Genomic DNA, 21,435 nt, shown 5'->3' on the forward strand with positions numbered 1-21,435 from the left:
TTTTCTTACTGTGTCCCACTTGTCACAGAGAGTCTCTTAGGGGGACAGCCTGTTCTGGGAAACAGGAGTGAGCTTCAGTGGGCCCTCCACGGGTTAAGAGTGTTCTCGGCTTACTCACTCCGTGAACACTCATCAGATGCCTCTTCGCTTCGCCTCCCACATTCAGAAAAGTACAACGCATTTTCAGGGTTGCTGCTAAAATAGAGAGATGGTAATATTTGAGATCGTCTCAGCACTGACCACAGAGTGGCCTTCAAGAAATCATGGTTATAGGGACTCTTGTATGAAACCTACTCATTCCAGACCCATTTCTTCACCTTTACGTTTCCCCTCCACTGTTTTGACTTATTTAGATCACTAGCCAAATTATACATGGCTTGTCTTGGTTCCAAAAGTTCCTGGCTTAATTGAAAGTGACAAGGGGGAAAGTGGGAAGGGAGAGCGGAACGCTTGGGGAAGGGCAGTGATAAAAGATCCAGGAGCCCGTGCTGAGTGTCCCCCAAAGGGCTGACAGCCCCAATCAAGCCACTGGTTACGTGACAAGAGGAGCAAAGAGGGAACCACACGCTGCCCAGGGTTTTTCCTGAACAGCCACACAGAACAACCATGTGGAGTTCCACCGAAAAACATCTTGGCCATCTTTCTGGGTAACTGCTTGTATCACGGACAAGTGGGGCTTCCGCTCGGAAGGGCACAGCACTTTCCTTCCCAGGAGTGCCAAGAGCTTCATCTACCTTAACTTTCCAAATTATTTCCTGTCAGGATAGGCACGAGCCAGGTCCCTTTTTTTTTTTTTCCCCTAATTGATGAAGAAATGGAAGAAAAAAAGAAGTAGAATGACCAAGGTTACTTTAAAAATTAGAGGAGAGGGGCGCCTGGGTGGCTCAGTGGGTTAAGCCTCTGCCTTCAGCTCCGGTCATGATCTCAGGGTCCTGGGATCGAGCCCCACATCAGGCTCTCTGCTCAGCAGGGAGCCTGCTTCCCTTCCTCTCTCTCTGCCTGCCTCTCTGCCTACTTGTGATCTCTCTCTGTCAAATAAATAAATAAAATCTTAAAAAAAAAAAAACTAGAGGAGAAGCCTGAACTAGATGAGCTCTACCACTTGAAAAGAAACCTTGTCTCTGAGAGCCCCTGGAGCCTCAAGAAGAGTCGTGGGTGTCCTCCTTTGCCCTTTCCATAGACTTCCTCTAAAATGCCTCTGGGGGGAATTCTGAAATACCCAGAATGATGTCCACGAATGATTTCCAGATGGTTCTTTCTCTGACTTAACTTCTCAGTCCCAGGAACTCTGTCTATTCACTCTACCTGGTTCTGTGAGACATGTAGGGGGTCGACACTTGCAGCGGAATGTGCCAGTCACCTTCCACCCAGCTCCGCACCTGTCCTTTCCCGTCCAGCCTCAAGGGCACCTCCACTCTGAGCTCTTGGGAAACCCTTTCAGAAAGTCTTTCCTCGGGGCACCTGGGTGGCTCAGTGGGTTAAAGCCTCTGCTTTCGGCTCGGGTCATGATCCCAGGGTCCTGGGATCGAGCCCCACATCGGGCTCTCTGCCCAGCAGAGAGCCTGCTTCCTTTCCTCTCTCTCTGCCTGCCTCTCTGCCTGCTTGTGATCTCTGTCAAATAAATAAATAAAATCTTAAAAAAAAGAAAAAAAGAAAAAAGAAAGAAAGTCTCTCCTCTTTCGGCACAGTCTCCAGTGGAGGGCGATGCTGTTTCTTATTTCCTTTGTAGCTATTCTTGGTGGCAGGTTTAATGGCATTCTCCACCCGGCCGGTATTAAATGCCATACACCTCCCAGTCCCAGATCAAATGCAGACTCCTGAGGGTGGCCACCAAGCCCTCCGACGGGCAGACCCGGTCTCGCTCACCAGCTCCACCAGTTTCCAACGCCTCTCTGAGCAGGCTGCTGTGTCCCGCCCCTCACTCAAGTGGTCCTCACTGCCTTCATCAGCCTTTTCCTCCCAGCCACATGCTTTCCAAGTCTGCAACTACTGCTCCTGAGTTTATAAACTGATTCATACGAGCTATACCTATCGTGGTGACAATGAGCCCAAGGACCCTCGGGAAACCGTGACCGATTCTGATAAGAGGCTCACACCTCCATCCTCTTTCACACTCAAGGAAACTGCCCCATCCATCCCGGAGCTCCCTCCCTTCCTCAGGCCTCAGGATGCTGCGTTTTATCTCTAGCCAAACGAAACACTCCTGCCCAAGGACAGTGAGGCAACATGTTTCTGCACTTGAAGCCCTTGGCAGATTACAAGGCCTTCAAAGAGTGGGGAGTCACTGAACACCCAGGGATCCTTGAGGAAAACATCTGAATGCTTGCAGGAGGCCACAGCCTCGCGAAAGCAATGCTCACATCAGGGCAGGCCCCGTCTTAAAACAGGTGCACGTGAATGAGGACATCAGACGGTATCAGAAAGCACAGGAATGCCACACCTAGCTCCCATGGTTTGCTCGCTGGGCTGGGACAGCCGGTGGCCCCGGTCTGAAGTGACACAAAAATGGCACAGGTGTCCTCACTCACCTATTGCTCAAAGGCAATCAGGAACCCTGTGGGAGGAGAACTCAGGCTCATACCTGGCTGAGGGTACACAAAAGGTAGCCTCCCATTCACTACAACAGCAGTCAGAGCAGAGAAGCTGACACTCAGACACGGCCAACAGTCTCTGAATGATGCCAGGAAGACACGCCTGCTCCAAGCCACGCAAACACAGCTGCCGGCATGGACGTCAACACCCTGTTCTAGAATGAACCAGGGAGGAAGGCTTTTTGTAAACACAGTATGCTGGATCTAGAACATGTCCAGGGAGAAAAAAATGGAAAAAAATAAATGCCAGCATAAATCCCCCCAAACTGTGGTTTGCCTTCCAAGGATTCAGCCTCTAGATTTTTTATGAGCATTTGCAAGCAGTAAGAGCGTATATGGGCCCTACCCTCTCCCTACAGCAGCCCCCCCACGTGTGTTGAGAGGATAGAGTCCCTGCCAGAGCAGTGTCCAATAAAGTCTCCAAAAAACAAGAGGCTCTGAATAAAAAGTTTCTGGTCCAAAGGTTCCAGGTAAAAAGGAAAATTTTCCTACTGACAGAGTGAAAACAGAACTGTGCTCAGAGAGGGGCCAAGAGCTCATTAACCTGTCTGCATACTCCTGGTCCTTTCAGCTATTTTTCAAAAACAGGTCTGAGACTAATATTTGTTTTGAAGCAGGCTAAGTGTTGAAACAAAAAAAATTTTTTAAATCAATTAACAGTCATGCGAGAACACGTGCGGACACACACACACACGCACGGGGCAGATGAGAACTCCCTTTCTCTTACAGCTTCAGCCTTTGGTCTTTGAAACCCTCTAGGCTGTGCAGACATCAAGTGGCGTGCTCACAAGCTGTCAGAAAGTTTGCAGTCAAACCCAGAAATACCTCTCTCTTCAAGAGAGAGCAGGGCTAGTTTGGAGAGCTGGCCCGCCTCTAGGCAGAAACATCTAGACTCTGACAAAGATGGTCCTTCCGGCTAACTGCCCAGAGGATGAGCACCGAGGCACACAGGAGGCATGCTGCCTCTGCGGGACCACCACCACAGAAGGTCTGTGGCTGCTTGATGCGGTCGCTGGGGAGTAGGAACAGAATCTAGGGGAGGCGACAAGGTTGAAACTGATCTAGAAAGCGCCAACTGGCATGGGCCCAGAGTCCTCATTTCCTTTGCCCAGGCTTGAGAGCAGTAATCTAAGAAAATCTGGACATTTCGGGTAAAAGGTAATTCATCTACCTAGAGCATAGGTGACAGGAGGGGAGGCAACATCGGTCTTCCCCATGCTCTCCTGCACAGGTCTGGAAACATCTAACATACCTTTTTTGACAAAGTAAAGGTGCCTTGTAAAGACACCCTTGGGCTTTCCAAACAAACAGGAATTCATATCTCAAACTCTGCCTCTCTCCCAACGACAACAAGGCACGTTTTCACCATTTAAGGCTTTGTTCCTGTCCTACATTTTCACTCAACTCACCCTCTGCATATGCGGATCCCCGCCAGCTTGCTGTGAATATTTCATGCTGCCCCCTCCTCCCTTACAAGCACATGTCGGAATTACTGAAGCTGCTCGCCCGGACGTACGCTGGCCTGGACGCATGCTCACCCGGGCGCTCGCTCACTCCATCGGCTTTCCACGTCAGCTATGTATCAAGAGTGGCATGAACCCAGGGTAGCCTCAGTTTCAACTGAGCTTACTGCTGGGACCTGAACCACCTCTGACCATGAGTTATGGTCTCAGTTTCTTCATCTAAGAGAATGGGATCAGCAGTGGTGCCAGATTTCACTGGGTGACCCCCCCATTTCCCTGTCCTCCAAAGATTTCCAAGTTGTTTCATGAGACATGCACTGTCCACTTACAAAATTTTCCTTTTCAAAATGAGATCCTTACATCTTAGTCCTAAAACCTTGAGTATGAATTGCTGGGAATGACCACGCAGAATTTTGTCATTAGTGATTTTCATTTGTGAAACTCTCAAGTTGCTTTTTTTTTTTTTTCAAGATTTTATTTATTTGAGAGAGAGAGACAGAGAGAGAGCGTGGAGGGAGGGAGGGAGGGGTAGGAGAAGGAGAAAATCCCACACAGACTCCTTGCTCAGCGTGGAGTCCAAAGTGGGGCCCTATCTCCCAACCCACAAGATCGTGACCTGAGTTGAAACCGAGAGTCAGACCCCTAACCGACTGAGCCACCAAGGTGCCCCCCAAACTCCCAAGTTTTTAATGTTTTGGAAGTGCATGGGCACGTGCCACACGAACGGAGAATTTTCCTGGCTGTTCCATTCTGGGATCACCAGCCCTGGGGAGTTCCTGGAGGCACCGTGTGGTCGGGCTGGTGCCACTGAAGAGTTACAGACATTGACGTTTGTGTCACTGAGAGGCAGGCAGTGACATCTGGCTCCAGCTCTCTGCAGTTGAGAGAACGCTGGGGGTGGGGACAGGGAAAGGACAATGACCCAATTAAAATGCAAATGATTCCTCTGCTTGTTGCTGCTAAATGAACTGAAGGAAAATTAATACAGATGCTGCAACCCATGGCCAAATCAAGATTTCCAGACGACCAAAACAATGCAAGCCATCCTAAGATCTTTCGTGATGACTTTCTTTCTGACAGCGAGAGTTCTAAACCCTATTCACAGTGAGTGACGGTGCTGAGGAGGAAGATTTGGTTTGTTTTCCCCAGTCACCTTCAGTGACTTAAACTTCAGTCCGCGTGGTCACTTGATAACGTAAACTACCCATGTAATTCCCAGCTAAGAAAGACAAGACCCCCGTGGGCAGCAAAAGCAGAGTGGGGGGAATGGCCTCACACGCAGGACTGTAGCTTCCTCAAAGGACGAGAAGATTAAAGAACTGTGTGCCAGACACCGCGTCCAGAGTTCGAGCATTTAACTCTTATGATCACTGTTAGGGTCTTAACGTTCGTTTTCTTCTCCGGTTTTACAGACTAGGTGACCAGTCAGAAGCACGAATTACATTCGTCTGACCAAGCCCCATTGAGAAGCAGACCATCAGCTAGTGCTTGGGGTGTGTTCCTCGAGCTCCCAAGCTAGTCTTCCCATCAACATCTTCCCCTCAAGTCTATTATTTTCAGACCCTGGACTTCCACTTCATGCTTTTCTCCACCACAGCTGACTACCTGGAGACTAAAAGGGGTCCACAAAGTGGCTCTTGGAAAGAAGAAGGATGCTAACTCTTTGGTCACTTGTTACTTTTGTTATCAGTGCGCTCAGGGTGTGGGACTCAGCGGATGAAAGCCCTGATTTATAGGAGAGGCACTTTGTGGGAGGAGAGCTTCTGTTCCTTCCTGAGCGCCCCACTGTGTGATTTTCAACAGGACGCTGGAGTCTAGAGGAAAGGCTTCTGACAGGAAAATGTAACTTGGGAGACACCGTCATGGTAGAGGGACTCCACCACAGGCGCGACCAGTCTTCCACGGGGACCCTCGAGTTACCCCACTGTTGGTCGTACCAACGATGGTCAGAGCAGTAGAGCAGGGTGAACTGGGCCCGGCACTCTGGGGAGCGAGGAAGTGTCCCTCTGTATCCATCAAGGCACAGGTACTGGGGACAAACACGGCCCACCTGATCTTAGCATGCTGCAGCCAAGGCTGGGGCTAGGACCGGTGTGAGTTAAGCATGGCAGAAGCTGTCTGTTGGTTCGTCAACCCCGTTTAGCAGAGAATCAGAAAACCCTCATTTCTCACATTTCCTTTCAGCCAATGTGCAGGCCCAGGAGCTAGTCTTCCCAGACCTGCCTGCAGAAGTGGGCGGTGGTCACGCACTGAGACCGAGCCTCGGGGTGAGTGCTGCGGAAGAGGGGCATGGTTCTGGCATTCTCTGCCCAAAGTCTTGGGCCTGGCGCGGTGGGGCTTTTTCTGTTAGAATAGTCCCGCCGTGTGGTTTGGCTCTTTTCCTGGCTCTGCAACATCTGAGTCTGATACTTGGTCCCTCCTAGAAATTCTACGAACCACCTAGCTAACATCTTTTAAATGCATCCCTTTCTGCTTAAACTACCTACAGGAATTTCTGTTGTTTGCAGCCAAAAGCCCTGCTGGGCTCAGCAAGGCAGAAAGCAGAGAAATGAAAGGAAGCCGGGAGGACAGGGGAAGCCAGCTGGCAGGAGCAGCACGGTGCCCACATGCGCCAAGTCCGGGCTTCTCGACCCAGCTCTGTGTGCCCAGCGAGGCCACACAGGGTCGTCCACAGAGCACGGGCTTTCATGTGGGCTGGACACAGGCTGAAATCTCCACCCACTGCCCAATCTCTGGGTCTGCTGGGCCAGTTTCTCATAAACTCTGAGTCTCAGTTTACTCATCTACAAAATGGGAGCACTGCTATTTACTTAATAAGGCTGTGGAAAGGATGAAACTAGGTAATATGTGTAAACAGCCTGATGGAGAGCCCAAGGACCAGCACTTGTTCCAGAAATAATACAGCTAGCCTGCCCCTCCCCCACAATCTTCACTAACCTATTTGGCTTATATGCTAATATAGAGAAATATACCATGTGTGTCAAAAATATAAGATTATATTTTTTCCTTAAAGCTATCCTCACAAAAAGAGGAAGATATCTTATGTTTGAGTCTATACACTTATATTATGAATCTCTCAATTAATTTGGGTGGTAAAGTGCTATTTGGAGAAGACAATTGTCTCAGGTCAATTGATGCCGATTTAGGTGTTTACAGAGGTCGGAACTGGTTTAAAATAAAAGGGGAAAAAAATTCGATGGTGAATTGAACAATTATTCCAGGGAGAAATGACCTTGCAATTTAGGTGCTGGATTTCTCTGTAGCAGAGTAGGTGCTTGTTCAAAAGCATGAATTCCTGTGCCCGATAGCTGGGTTTGAATCCTGGCTCTGCCTTTCATGAGCTGTGTGACTTTGAGCAAGTTTCTTAACCTCTCTGGACCTTAATTCCCACAGTAAAATGAGATAATGATGGTATCTTTCCCACAAGGTTGTTTTGAGGAATAAGTAATACAGATAATACAGTAATAAGTAACACAGGTAAAGCATCTATGCTGTGTTCAGCACATAGCAAATGCACTCATAAATCAGGCTAGTCCCGGATGAAGGGCAGGAGAATGGTACCAGGGGTATATAGGCATGGATTCTTGTGGTCCTGGATAAAAGGTCCAGTGACAGCACTGTATGTGGATATAAAAATTGCTGTCCCTCAAATACTGATGATGAAAATGAAGGTAACTGTTCCACTCTGAAAAACGGACTTACCAGACTTAAACTGTGGCTCTGAGTTTGAATACATTTGCTTTATAAAGGCTATGAGTGTAAGAAGGAATATTCAAAATTAATAGGCCATTAACATTTTAAGTGGTATTTAAATATGTGTGAATTAAATTAATAAAGCAGATACTATAGACATGACTACTTCATGCATACTGCTACATTACTGGTATACCGAATATTATCTATTAGTGTCCTAAAATACTATTTCCTTTATATTTATGTTGGCCAGAAACCTTCTTGTAGATCTTCGTACTTATGTGTGGGGCTTATATTCCATTACACGTGGTAAAAGAAAATGTTTTTTTTTTTTCCATCGGCATAGAAAATTCGAATGGATATCAAGAAACATCTTAAACCATATGTCCCTGCTCTCTTAAATTAGTGCTTTTGTGACCCCATTCCTGATTTTTTTTTTTTAGATTTCAAACAAAAATAAGTAGCATCAAACCAAACTAAAATAAAATGGAGGGAAATATAAAATATCTTCATGTGTCTTAAATATACACAACCTCTGAAATGGTTAAAGATGTTATCCAACTGTATTTATCTGATATCTTCACTATGCCTTCATTTTCCTGGGGATGGGGATAAAAAAAAATCCAATGAAAATAATAAGATTTTCTACATTCATGAAGCGTGGAATGTGATACACAGAAAAGATTCTATTTTATTTCACGGGTCTTATCTCTACTTCACGAGAAATGAAGAGATGAATTTAACCAGATATTCCACACCATGCAGTTTCAGCGATTCCTTTGAAGGAGATACACGATAACCTTGAAAGGCTTGTCAAACATTTATGATGTTTATGACGTATGAAGGAGAATCCAAAGGTTAGGAATGAGGCCACTTAAAGTGCCAAGAGGGGATCATAACTTAACTGTCAAACAAAGACAACCGTCCATCCTAACAAAATAACCCCTTTATGTTGACCTTGTACTCAGTTCTGTTGGAATGTGATTACAAACTCGTGCTCACCAAGCATTCTACCCACAATCAGTTCGTATAGTTCTCAAAAATTTAGACAGAACATTAAATATAGTTCTCATTGGATATCAGACTATCAAAATGTGGAAAAACCCAAATCTGTTCAAGATATTGTAAGCAGCATTTTAATACATTTCCTAAATCACTGCTAAAACCAAACCGATTAAGATATCAGTAAGATGAGGCATATTTCAACTGGTGTGGAATCTCAGTTAAAATTATCTCAATTTCCTACTTAGCAACACACACACATGTACACACTCTTAAAAACCAGTAAGAATTACTAAAGGTAACCAACAATTGGAAAGGAAAAAAAAAAAAGAGCTGACATAAAAGAGTGGGGTGATGTGTAACCGGACTGAGGAAAGACAAGATGTAACAACAGACAAAACCTTCCGACACTCCCCCAAACCTGGTAACATACGATTACTCAAAGATTACCCAAAGATTACTCCTAGCAGATGGGCCATGTCCTCCAGGCTCTGACTGAGTTGTTCCAAGCCTTTCAAGTCATCTAAAATGCTATGAATTGGTGCTGCCAAAAATTGGCATCCTCTGAAGGCATGCGATTTTTGAATAAAGCTGTTCTTACTCTGGGAAGCACTCAGCAGGGAGGTGTAACTCCCTATCGTCTTAAGACGACACATTTCTAAGAAGAATATGCACGGAGCCAGGAGGAGGCTATATTTAATGGTGTTTAGCTAGAGTTCTGCTGGGTTGGCAGATGCAAACATCCTTCGGTGGTAGACCGAACTCAACCCCAAAGGAGGGAAATACAGGCCAAAACACAGAGGCAGGTTCCACGACCTGGCTTAGTTGGAACAGGAAGAAGAGCAGCTCCCCAGCATCCTTGGGGTTTAGGTGCAGGAGGGGAGAGACGATCAAACCACTTACGCTGTAGCCAGAACACCTGTAAGGTAGTGGAAAGGTCTGTTTTGCATTTCTACTTCCACTGAAAAAGAAAGGGGAAGGGGGTGCTCCCCATACCTACTCCCATAGGTGAAGGCAGACTCACGACTCTAGTTTCATAGGCTAATTTAAAAGACAAGAAGCAACATTTATCATGTACTACTCCTTTTCTAGCCTCAGCTTTATTCAGGGTAATTGTGCCCAGAATTCTTTATCTGGACTTCTCTAATACCATTCATCATCGACTGCTTGAGTTTAAGTCCCTTGGCTCAAATTTCTACATTGGCTCAAATGTCTACATGGTAGCTCCTAGGTGATGCTAACGGCAGTGCTTCTTGCTTTCTCCGGGCAGTGTACTGGCATGTTTACAAATACAGGTTCATTTAAAAGGCCCTAGAAAGAAAAACCTGTTGCATTTCCTGGGTGTCAACTATGACTAGCCCTGCCCATAGTCATTATCCAATAAATGTTTAACTGAATGATTGTTGAGTAAACAAGCTTTTACTTGATTTTTTTTAAAAGATTTTATTTATTTATTTGGCAGACAGAGATCGCAAGTAGGCAGAGAGGCAGGCAGAGAGAGGAGGAAGCAGGCTTTCTGATGAGCAGAGAGCCCGATGTGGGGCTCAATCCCAGGACCCTGAGATCATGACCTGAGCCGAAGGCAGAGGCTTAACCCACTGAGCCAGCCAGGCGCCCCGCTTTTACTTGATTTTTAACAGTGTAGCTGTTTCCCTCAAGTTAACCTTGACCAAGCTCTCATTTGTAGAAAGATGCGACACGATCCTATTAACAATCAGGCGGGTAAGAAATGGCATAACTCAATGCTGAATAAATATCACGATAAAGACGTATTGATTATTTTGCTGCATTTTGCTGATTTGTTCTTATTTGTATTTTGCTGCATTAAAACAGACACATTTAAACACTGCTTTAAAATACTCAAAAATGGGGGCACCTGGCTGGCTCGGTTGGTAAAGCCTGTGATTGACTCTTAATTAACTGGTGATAAAAAGAAGTGAAGTTCTGATATATGCCACAACGTAGATGAATCTTGAAAACATTATACTAGGTAAGTGAAAGGAGCCAGTCACAAAAGACCACCTATTGTATGACTCCATTTATGTGGAATGTCCAGAATCAGGGATTTATAGAGACAGAAACTCGCTTAGTGGTTGCCAGAGGTTAGGAGATTGGATGGAATGGGGAAGTGACTACTAATTGGTACAGTGTTTCTTTTTGGGTTAATGAGAATGCTCTAAGATTAGAGAGTGATGATGTTTGCACAACTCTGAATATACTAAAAACCATTTAATTGTACATTTTAAATAGGCAAATTATATGTGGGTTTAAAAAAAAAAAAAGGAGAAAAAAAAACTCCTAGGAGGACAGATGTGGGCAAGTGTATTCCCTAAGACTATCTGTCCTCGTGAAGGCACTGAGGGTTGATTGAGGGGAACTCCTAACTTCTCAGATTTCAAACAGGCAAAATCAAGAGGAACTAAAACGATTTAGGTTACTTAAAGTCATTTATTATGATAGCAGTTAACCCAAATGCATATTTTATTTTATTTTTTTAAAAGATTTTATTTATTTATTTGACAGACAGAGATCACAAGTAGGCAGAGAGGCAGGCAGAGAGAGAGGGGGAAGCAGGCTCCCTGCTTGAGCAGAGAGCCTGATGCAGGGCTTGATCCCAGGACCCTGGGATCATGACCTGAGCTGAAGGCAGAGGCTTTAACCCACTGAGCCACCCAGGGCCCCCCAAATGCATATTTTAGATGCTTGGCAAATACAAAGTTCTTAGAAGATCAGCTCTTGCCTCCAACTCCCTATCCTCTTTTCTAAACTGGCAACACATTAGTGCTTGGGCAAAACTAGAAAAATTATCCAACTATTTTTTAAAAAAATAAGAATAGTAAGCATCTGTCTAGGAAGATCTACGAAGACATTCGTAGAAATGTAAGTAAGTGAAAGTAGAAAGTAAGTGAAATAGTCAAAGCATTCCTGCTGGGTGTTCCCTTCTCTTCAGTCCACATTCCACACCAACCTTGGGGCCCGGGGAAAAAAAAGAGAGAGAGAGAGAGAGAGAGAACATTTCGTTTCCTTGTTCTAAGAAGTAGGGGTCAATCAGTAAGTCTTTATATAGATAAAGAAAGAAACATTCAAGGAACTAAAACTAGCTATTCCTCAAGGTCATAATTAAGAGAGAGAGCTTTAGCACTCCCAGAGCTCCCATATTCTTCCATGTTCCCTCATTCAAGAAATAAACAAGTAGCATCTTACATGTGAAACTCCCTAATTATGGTCTCTAGTTCCATTCTGTTTTGGCAGGATCTTGCTTCCTCAGGCCAAGGAAGACAGATGCTCAACAACAGAAACAAATGGAGAGTGATAAAGGCTGGCCAGACCCTGCAGGATCCTGTGTCCATGCCCCCTACTCTGCCTCGCCTTTCTCAAAAAAACAGACCCCCGCTGGTCCGGAGCTGACCCTCCTCCAGGCCCTTCTGCCTGTCCCCTTCAGCCAAGGGGACAAGCTGACTTCCATCAGCACCAAGTAACTGGGGAGCCCTTTACAATTCTGTGCGTGGACAGCTTTCTGTGTGTAGGAAGAATCAGAGTCAGCAGAGGCATAAACCCGTTCAGTCAAGACCGCATGTGTTCAAGAGTAATTTCTGCCTAATGCAGTCACAGGACCATGGAAGGGGGGTACACCAGGGCTGTTCACATCTCCCTGAAACCCAGAACTGAGAGGAGCCTCCAGAGGAGGCAAATGTGTGGCCACACAACCACCATCCCATTCACTCATGCTCTGCCATTCTCTGACTCCGGGCCACCGTCATTTCCTGCATCATTTGCTGCGGGTCAGCGTGTCGCTGGCTTCATGTGCATTCTTTCATGTAAGCCCACAACAAATCTGAGCGGGAAGCATAGTTATTATTCTCAATTTACATGTAAAACCACTCAGGGAAGCTAAGAAACCCATCCAGGGCTAGGTGGCCAGTACACGGTAGAGCCGCAACGAGATCCCAGGCGCTTGGAGCCCATCCCGTTAATCCTGGGAGAGAGGAGAGAATCCTCCCACCCCATCAGCAGGAAGCTGATCTACCAGCAAAAAGCAAGAAGTCTGCTGCATCTCCACGAGAAGATAGGCTTCTTGTGGAGAAGATAGACCTCATCTATTCCTAGGACTGACCCAAAAAGCCACCCTGGGTGAGCGGGTTGGTCATTCCCTTGGAGCCTGGAAGGGCTGGACTGGGAGGCAGTTGGTTCAGCAAGGCTCAGTGTCTCCATGCTATGTATGCAGACCTACTTCCTCAGGGAAGAGGGGAGCACAGTTCCAAGCAAGCGACATGCCCCAGCAGAAACAAGTCCCTGAGGACGGTCACGCCCATAGCTTATGGACAGCTGGAGTAGAAAGTGGACACTCCGCTTGGAAGGAAACTGGGCAGGAGCAGGTCCCGGAGAGGACTTCTGTGCTTCTAGCAGCGTGAAGCCCCCGCCTGCGCTCAGCAGCTCGGACAGCAGCAGCCCGGCGTGGGCGCCTTCTGTCCACTCCGCCGGTGTCTTTGGTCCCCGGAAAACAGCTGGAGGAGGCTTTGCTGCCACTGCCCCTTCTAGGGCTTCACTGCGCAGGGCTCACGGCCCTGAAGCCTTACACGTGTATGTCCACACTTTCACGTCAGTCATTAGTGCAATTACGGGGTAAATGACAGCAGCGGCCAGGTCCGTAAAGGCTAGCCCAGTCCGATGGCAGAGCAACAGGCTTTGAGGCTACCCAGCTCTGCGTCCTGGTGTACTCTATACAGCTGGGGTGTGATTTATTTCAGTTCTCTGAATAAAATGCCTATAATATAGCCAACTCCAGGGAGGAAGCAAATGACGAGTCCCTCCCCAGCCCCACCCCTACCGCCTCCACCAAGGGTGAAGACAACTGATACAAACATGAATCAAGAACCACTCAGAATGAGACCTTGTAGCATTTGAATGTTTCTTACCCGTCTTTCCTGTACTTAACGAGATTGAGATTTGTTGTTGAAAAGAAAACATTTTCACACGAACTTTGGAAAGCACTCGGTAACATCAGAGGAAGTGAGGAGTTTTAAGGTCAGTCCTAAACGAGGGTCTCAAGTGCGGCTTCAGCCAAAGCATCTCCCGACCTGTTACTCCTGACTTACCCCAAACATCAGACAACAAGAGCAGCCGTAGCAGAGCCGTGCAGGACACTTGGAGCCCCGAGGCCATACAGTGATCATGCTGAGTGGCTGGGGAAGTTTCACAGAGGACACGAAGAACAGCCCAAACTGTCCAGCTTCTCCAAACGCAGGCTCACCATTTGCACGCTGCCATAAGGGGCCCCCAGGCTTACTTTCCCAGAAATATCTCCTGCGTCCGTCTGATGCTATCCTCGGGCCCTAAATTCCAAGATGTGAGTTAATCCACTGGTGTAGATATTATTTCAGAAAGTCTTTTAAAATGTAAGTATGTTTTGGGGCACCTGGCTGGCTCAGTCAGTTGAGCATCTGACTTTTGCTTTCGCCTAAGGTCATGGTTGTCTCAGGTTCATGAGATCGAGCCCTGTGTCTGGGTCGTCAAGTCCGCTTGAGGTTCTCTCCCCCTCCCTCTACCCTTCCCCTTGTTCTCTCGCCAATAAATAAATAAATAAATAAAATCTTAAAAGAAATTTACAAAATAAATATGAGTATGTTCCTGCAGGAGGAAAAATGTCTTAACCTTGCATTTTTCACACAGAGGTAACAATACACCAATTTAAAAGAAAAAAAAAAAATCCTATCAGACCCCTACCATACATCCACAGATGTCACTTTGAATAATACTGACTTCAGAGTGTAAAATCTTCTTTTATTGCTGCTGTATCTTTCGGTTGCAAATCATTGCTGCAAAAGAGGAGTTTTTTCTTACTAACTGGCAAAATACTTTAAAAAAGGTTATTGTAATGAATACTTTAAAAATTTTTATGCATCTAAAAAGATTTAGAAACCCTTGTTTGAGAATCATAGCTTTAACCTACTTGATGGCTTATAGCGAATTAATATCCAGCTCCTAACCCAGGGCTTTGGCACCTAGTTGGTGTTCAATAAACTTTTTTAGAGTGAGTGCATTCTATGTGATTACAGGCAGAGGCTGGGTAAAGTCCAAAGCATAAAACCCTGCTGGGGTGGGCAAGCCCAGGCAAGCACTGAACCGTGACCCTGGGCAGCTGGAGTTAAGGAAGAATCACAAAAGGGGGCACTGGGTGGCTCAGTGGGTTAAAGCCTCTGCCTTTGGCTCAGGTCATGGTCTCAGGGTCCTCGGATAGAGCCTTGCATCGGGCTCTCTGCTCAGCAGGGAACCTGCTTTCTCCTTTCTCTCTGCCTGCCTGCCTACCTGTGATCGCTGTCAAATAAATTAAAAAGTCTTAAAAAAAAAAAAAAAGAAAGAAAGAATCACAAGAGATCATCAAATAGGAGTTTGATGAGGCAAGTGCATCACCTAGGACTTACCCGCAGGCTAACTCTGTCCATGGTTACCACGAGGAACCGAGCTGATAAGGACAAATAAAGCTTTCTTGCTCGATGGACGCCACTTTAGGCACAAACACACACACACACACTTTGCCTAGTGCCGCAGAGTTTCTCTTCCTTTTCTGTCACAGCACCTGGGAGGTGTCAAAGTGAGGGTCAGCGGCAAGCCTGGTCCCATGGAAAAGCGACAGGGTTTAAAGTCAGCCAATTCTGGATCTTACCCATTTACTGGATCTGTGTCCTTAGGCACATTTCTTTAATTCTAACTTCTGGTTTCCTCATTAGTGAAATGGAACGAGCAGGTATGCCACAGTGTTGTCGGAAGGAGCATACGTCAGAATGTACTGAAAAGTCCCTGCTATACCACCGGGGGTCAGTAAAGCTAATTCCCTGACAGGGACAGGAGGACAGAGCCTGTTATCCAGGGTGGTGAAGAAAGGAACAATTCAGGACATGAGAGAGACCCGAGGCCAGGCATAAATACTACAGCCTCTGGGAAGGGTTAGGAGCAGAGTGGAAGTGAGGAGGGGAAGAGGGAGAGCTGCCCTCTCCAGGGAGATGGGCTCACTTTGTAGTTGAGTGAAAACAAAGACGAAGCAGATTTACCACGTGTTCATGTCGGGTGCTAGGCAGACCTTAGTCATTCCATTGGCTCTGACAAATGAGAAGATCTTCCTTTTGACAAATCTGAAAACCCCAACAGAAGCCATGTTGGTGAGCTGAAGGTGACTTGCCAAAAGAAAAGAGAAATGGTAGCTACAAAGCATTTGTGTCACCGACAGAGTGGCCCAACAGTGAGGCGACGCGGCGGGAAGCTGAGAGACCCTCCAGCATCTGAGAGGACCTTCGCTTTGCCTTCTGGGACGCCTCCCTCATCCATCATTAAAGACGCAAGGAGCCCTTCTCAGGACACCACCTTTCAATCCTTTAGGTAACACCAGCTCTTCCCAAACTTATTTATGAATAAATTCAGGAGACTCTACAATGATAACTAGGTTATTATACAGATACATGCGGACAGGAGCCTGGAAAGGCAAACGATAGTTGATACATATTGGTTGGTAGACTTTTCCCTTTTGAAAATTATTTTTTAAATAGTTATTTTATTAGTACAATATGTAAAAGCTGGGAAGGGAAAAAAGATCAAGTCAGGAAACGGCCCAGTCCCGTCCATACCACGCACCTAGACGACCGCGGGAAAATGTGAACGAGACCACCGCTAGAATCACACACTCCATCGTGCCCCCTTCTGACCCACTCGGCAGTAGGACAGGGAGCTGCAGCCCACCAAGTCCAGAGCTTAGGGGACTGAGAGGCTCAAGGCTATATTTCTTTTGGTCAAAATGCAAATTTTACCCACATGCAGCATCCTTAGAGCACATGCTGTTGACCTCCAACTAGACTGGAGAATTTGGGGTCTAGGTAACTTCATGCTAAAAAATACTTAAATCAATGTTTTCTAACTAGTGTGACATTTTTAGTAGCTCTGCAGCACACAGACACACACATCCCTGCTGAAGAATTCGACAGCCTCCAGGATCAGGAGAAGAACCTACACTCAACTTAATTCTTAAAACAGACTTCAGACCTAACTGATCACTCTACTATTACTCTACTGGAAGGTCACCTACACCCATCAGAATTCATTATCCACATATTTTAGTTTTATACAAACCACAGTCAATCCTGGACTATACAGTAGTTTGGGTATGGGATGATCTCAAGGATGACTCCTGGAATACACGGTCTTTGCCAATATGTGAGTCCATCAAGGCCTACACTAATAACCCCAACAAGGGCAGGTCTCAAGATCCCTCCTGGTGAATGGATGGAAAGTCAATAGTTAATTTGTCCCGACTTTCTTCTAGAAAGTCCTCCCTTGCCCTCTCCATTGCCTCCTCCTGTCCCAATACCTTGTGCACACCTCTGTTTCGATTTCAGTGCCCCAGTATTTCATTTCTTTATGTCCCTGTCTCCCTGCCAGACTGTGAGTTCCTGGTGAGAAGCAGCTAGGTCTTCATTATCTGTGTGCATCCCAGGTTAGCACGTGCCTGGCACACAGCAGATACTCCACCCGTCCTGTTTCCCTTGAGACATCCTGCTTTAAACCAGTTATCCCAGTATAATTATGAGTGTCCCCTTGCACTCACAGAAGGGCATGAGTTTGTATGACAAATCGCCTATCACGACCCTCTTGAGAAATAGTTGATGGATGCTGGCTGTTGGTTCTTACGGGGTTTGTTCATTTTTGTTTGTGTATTTTTCAAGTCCTTTCCTCACTATCTGCCGAATTACTGTAGGTGGAGAGGCAGGTAGGTTGGTGGCTGGGCAGATGCACAGACTGAGTGAGAAGCACGTAATCCAGGTATCAGTTTAAGAATTAGAAAGCAGGCAGGAAAGTTTGATTTGTCACAGATTTCCCTTCTAATGATCTAGTCAATCCTTTGAAAGTAATTTTTAAAAAAGATTATTCATTTATTTGTCAGAGAGAGCGCATAAGCAGAAGGAGCTGCCGGAAGAGAGACAGGGAGAAGTAGGCTCCCAGCTGAGCAGGGAGCCCGATGTGGGACTCAATCCCAGGACCCTGGGATCGTGACCTGAGCCAAAGGCAGATGCCCAACCAGCTGAGCCACCCGGGTATCCTGAGTCAATCCTTTGATAACAGTATAAGGACTTTGCTTTCTCTGAGCATGCTGGCACGTGCAGATGCTGGTGCAGCTGGTAACAGCTCGCAGGGGGCAGAGGGATCGCCGCACTGACACGACGTCCAGCGCAGAACCACGGAGAATCAGTGATCCTGACAAGCGCTCACTGTTCCAGCCCAGATGTCAGCGCTCTACGGCTCAGAATCCCGCCCATGAAACCACTCCCTCTAAGGTGCCCCTTCGAAATGGAAAAATCCCTGAGTTTTTCTAGTGGTCCTCAAGGATGGAGGAGAAGCGGGAACCGGAGAAGGTGAGGATGGAGCCGATTAACAGCCTTGGCGCTGAAGGTTCTGGTTTATACGGCAGCAAGGGGCATGTGAACACAGTCGCCAGATGCACTGATAAAAGCAGGATTATCCAAGTGTATGCCATTTGTCCTGGGGTCTGGCCTTTTTACAGCGCATTAAGGATAGGAAACTAGAACCACAAGTCTCCACGGGTCCTTTCCCACTTGTAATCGTCACAGACAGGGCCACGTAAAGGGGGCCGGAGGGAAGAGGGAAGTGCTTCACCTGTCTGGCCCATTTCCTCTGGTGCCAGAGGAACTCCTCCCTGGATTTAAGGGCCCAGAGGCATTTCCCAAATCCCGCTGCTCATTAAGCCTGTTTGATTTTAAAGAAGAAGATTAAATACATAGCCCCTAGCCAAGATTCCAGATGTTCCGCAAGGCTTCCCTTTGTGGTTGGGGTTCCCTGCTAAGTCGTACTTCTAATTAACATCTAAAGCTGGGCTCGGAGGGGCTGTTAGAGGACTCAAGGCAGAGAGGCTCTGGTCCTAGTCCCAGCTCTGCTGTTTCATTAGTCAATGACCTGAACCCGTCCTTTGGCACCTCTGGGTCTTGATTTCTTCATTTTTCCCCACTGGGAATAGACTACCTACTAAAGACCTCCCCCCCACGCCCCCAAGCACGCTGTGAAAGTCAAAGGGGATTAGCTCAGAGTTTTCACAGAAAACTGGCATAGAAGCCCTCCAGAATGGCACTACCCAATGATACCCACTCGTCACATGTGGTTATTTAAACTTACACTCGTTAAAATAAGAAATTCAATCTTTTGGTCACCCGTTCTGAGGGCTCAATAGCCACCCGTGGCTAGTGGCTCATGTTGGCCACCACAGACAAGAGAACGCTGCCATCATCCAGAAAATTCTATCAGGCGCCTCTGCTCCAGAACCTCTTTCGAATTTCTCTCCCCAAACGAAACAAAAACAAAACAAAACCCAGAAAAGAACACCCCAGCCCTGTCAAATGCTCAGGAAGGCAATGATCCACATATTTTTTCACGCCTACAAAGAGAGATGCCCTTTACATTGACACAGTAGGGCCACAACGAGGCTTTCTTCCAAAGAAAGCCGCTGAGTTTTTCTTCCCATCACGTAAAACAGGCACGGGCCAGTGGGGGACTTTTCTCCCACAGCTGCCCTGCCTCTTATACTCAGATTGCTCTTTCAGACCTAATCTATTATTTACACAGTCCTACTTTCAAGAAATGCATTTTGAAACCTTCTCTCAACAGGAGTGTCGGGTTTGTGCAAATCCAGGGACCAGGGAGACCTCGGCCCTTCATTCCCACCTGACAGACCTTTCCTTACAGCGCCCCCCAATGGCCAGTTCCAGCTACTTAATAAAACCAAAGGACGCAGTCCTGCCCACCCCCAGGGTTAAAAGCATTCCTAAAAAAAGAGGCCTGAAACAGAAGCTCCTCCCCTCCAATCTGTTCTTCATTGGCCAAGGATTTATTGGCTCTTGCAGTAAATTAATCAATTGCCAAGGGAAAGTAAAACCACGGCTCCAATGTAAATACTTGTTGGTAACAATCCTTCAGTGTGACACTTTGGATTTCAAGTGGCTGGGTGGCCTTCCCAATGCCTCATTAAATGGCAACTTTATAACATTAAGAGGAAAAGGCTCTGGGATTTTCTGTACAAATGTATAAATCAATCTTTTCAAAGACAAACAATAGAGCAATTCACAAAATGTGTGTGACTGGGGGACACGGGGAGGAGAGGAAAGCACTAAGAAGCAGCGAGAGGTTGGTCTAGAGTTTTCCCCAGCTCCATGCATTAGAGTATCTTGACTCTGGACATCCCTGTTTCGCCCAACATTTGTTAATCCATCATCCAGGGGGACTGCTCTCCTCAATGGCGGGGTCCTAGGCCCTGTGTGCGAGATCCCAGACCGACGGTATCTTTGTTCATCTTCCTATCCCTCACAGTCTTTACCATAAAGATTTCCAAGCAGCAGGCAATTCAAATCAGTTAAGCTACTGACGTCCCCCCCGTCAATGATGAAGCATTAAGGAAAACTGTATCAACAGTGGGTTACTGACTACACTGTGTGCCGGCTACTTTAGACATGCTTGGAGAAACACTCGTCCCCTCGCCCCCCAAAATAATTTAACACGCCTTCGGGAGTGTAAACCAGCTAGTTAACAGTTATACCCACAGAGACCACTACCTCAAACAACCTATTTGGTCTTGAGCAACCCAACCCTATTCTCTTGTTCAGGAAAGCGTCCATGGGCACCAGCTGCTCCTTCCCAATCCCAGGCTTCAGATGGGCCGAAACAGCAGCAGCCCCGGAAGTCAGGCTTGGAAAACAGACGTGTTTCCCTCTGATGTGTGTTTGGGGTTAACCCTGCTCTCACTGCCCTCAGCTAAGCAGCCTTTCCGAGCTCTGTGTGGCCCCCAGTAGGCCAATATATTTTATTTTTCCTTTAGAAAAAGCTTTAAAAAAAACATATAAAACTGACAGTTCAAACCAAAGAAAAGCGAAAGTTCTGAAACAGAGTGCGGGTGCATGCGGGCCTCTGCGTGTGTGCCGGTGGCCATCTCGACCTCGTCCTTCTAAAGGACAGTTCTCTGTGCAACTATACTCAACTGTGACAGACTCCTATGGAAAAGTCAGTCCCATTGTTCCATAAGAACAATGGGCAACTGAGGATAATAAGCAAAGCAAGACAAGGGAAGCAGACTCTTGGATCTCAGGGGTGGTACTTTACTGCTGTTAAAACAGTTCCTATTGGGGGAGGGGGGAAGACAGGGAAATAAGCCATAAGTGACTCTTGATGACAGAGAACAAACTGAGGGTCGGTGGAGGGAGGTGGGTGGGGGATGGGCGAGATGAGTGACAGGCATTAGAGAGGCACGTGTGATGAGCACTGTGTCGTATGTAAGTGACGAATCACTGAATTCTACTCCAGAAACCCGTATGGCATTGTGTGTTAACTCACAAAATTTAAATTAAAAAAAAAACAAAAAACAAAACCAATCAACCAACCTACAACAACAACAACAAAAACAAAACAATAAAAAACCCAGTTCCTATTCGAAAAGCTGCTGTCTTGATAACCCCCTCCAACCTCAGGTCTGCTTCCCAATCTCAGAAAGCAAAATGAAACAAGATACAGCGCGCGGATGAGTGAAAACTGCTCGCAGATTCATAATGTGATCCCTTCCACCAACACCCGAAGTCCCTCCCCTGAGAGTCTCCAGGGCCCCAAATTCACTCCAAGCATTTCTGAGGCAAGAGTCATTTTCT

At 46.5% G+C, this 21,435-nt stretch overlaps 1 protein-coding gene across 1 annotated transcript in view; it reads right to left on the bottom strand.

Moving 5' to 3' along the window:
* Positions 1–21,435, bottom strand: part of PDZD2 (PDZ domain containing 2) — a gene marked incomplete at its 5' end in the record, with an annotated part of 227,963 nt that overhangs the window by 144,443 nt on the left and 62,085 nt on the right. The window lies entirely within an intron of this gene.

The sequence above is a fragment of the Martes martes genome, assembly GCF_963455335.1.
Source record: "Martes martes genome assembly, chromosome: 5".
Taxonomy (NCBI): Eukaryota; Metazoa; Chordata; class Mammalia; order Carnivora; family Mustelidae; genus Martes; species Martes martes.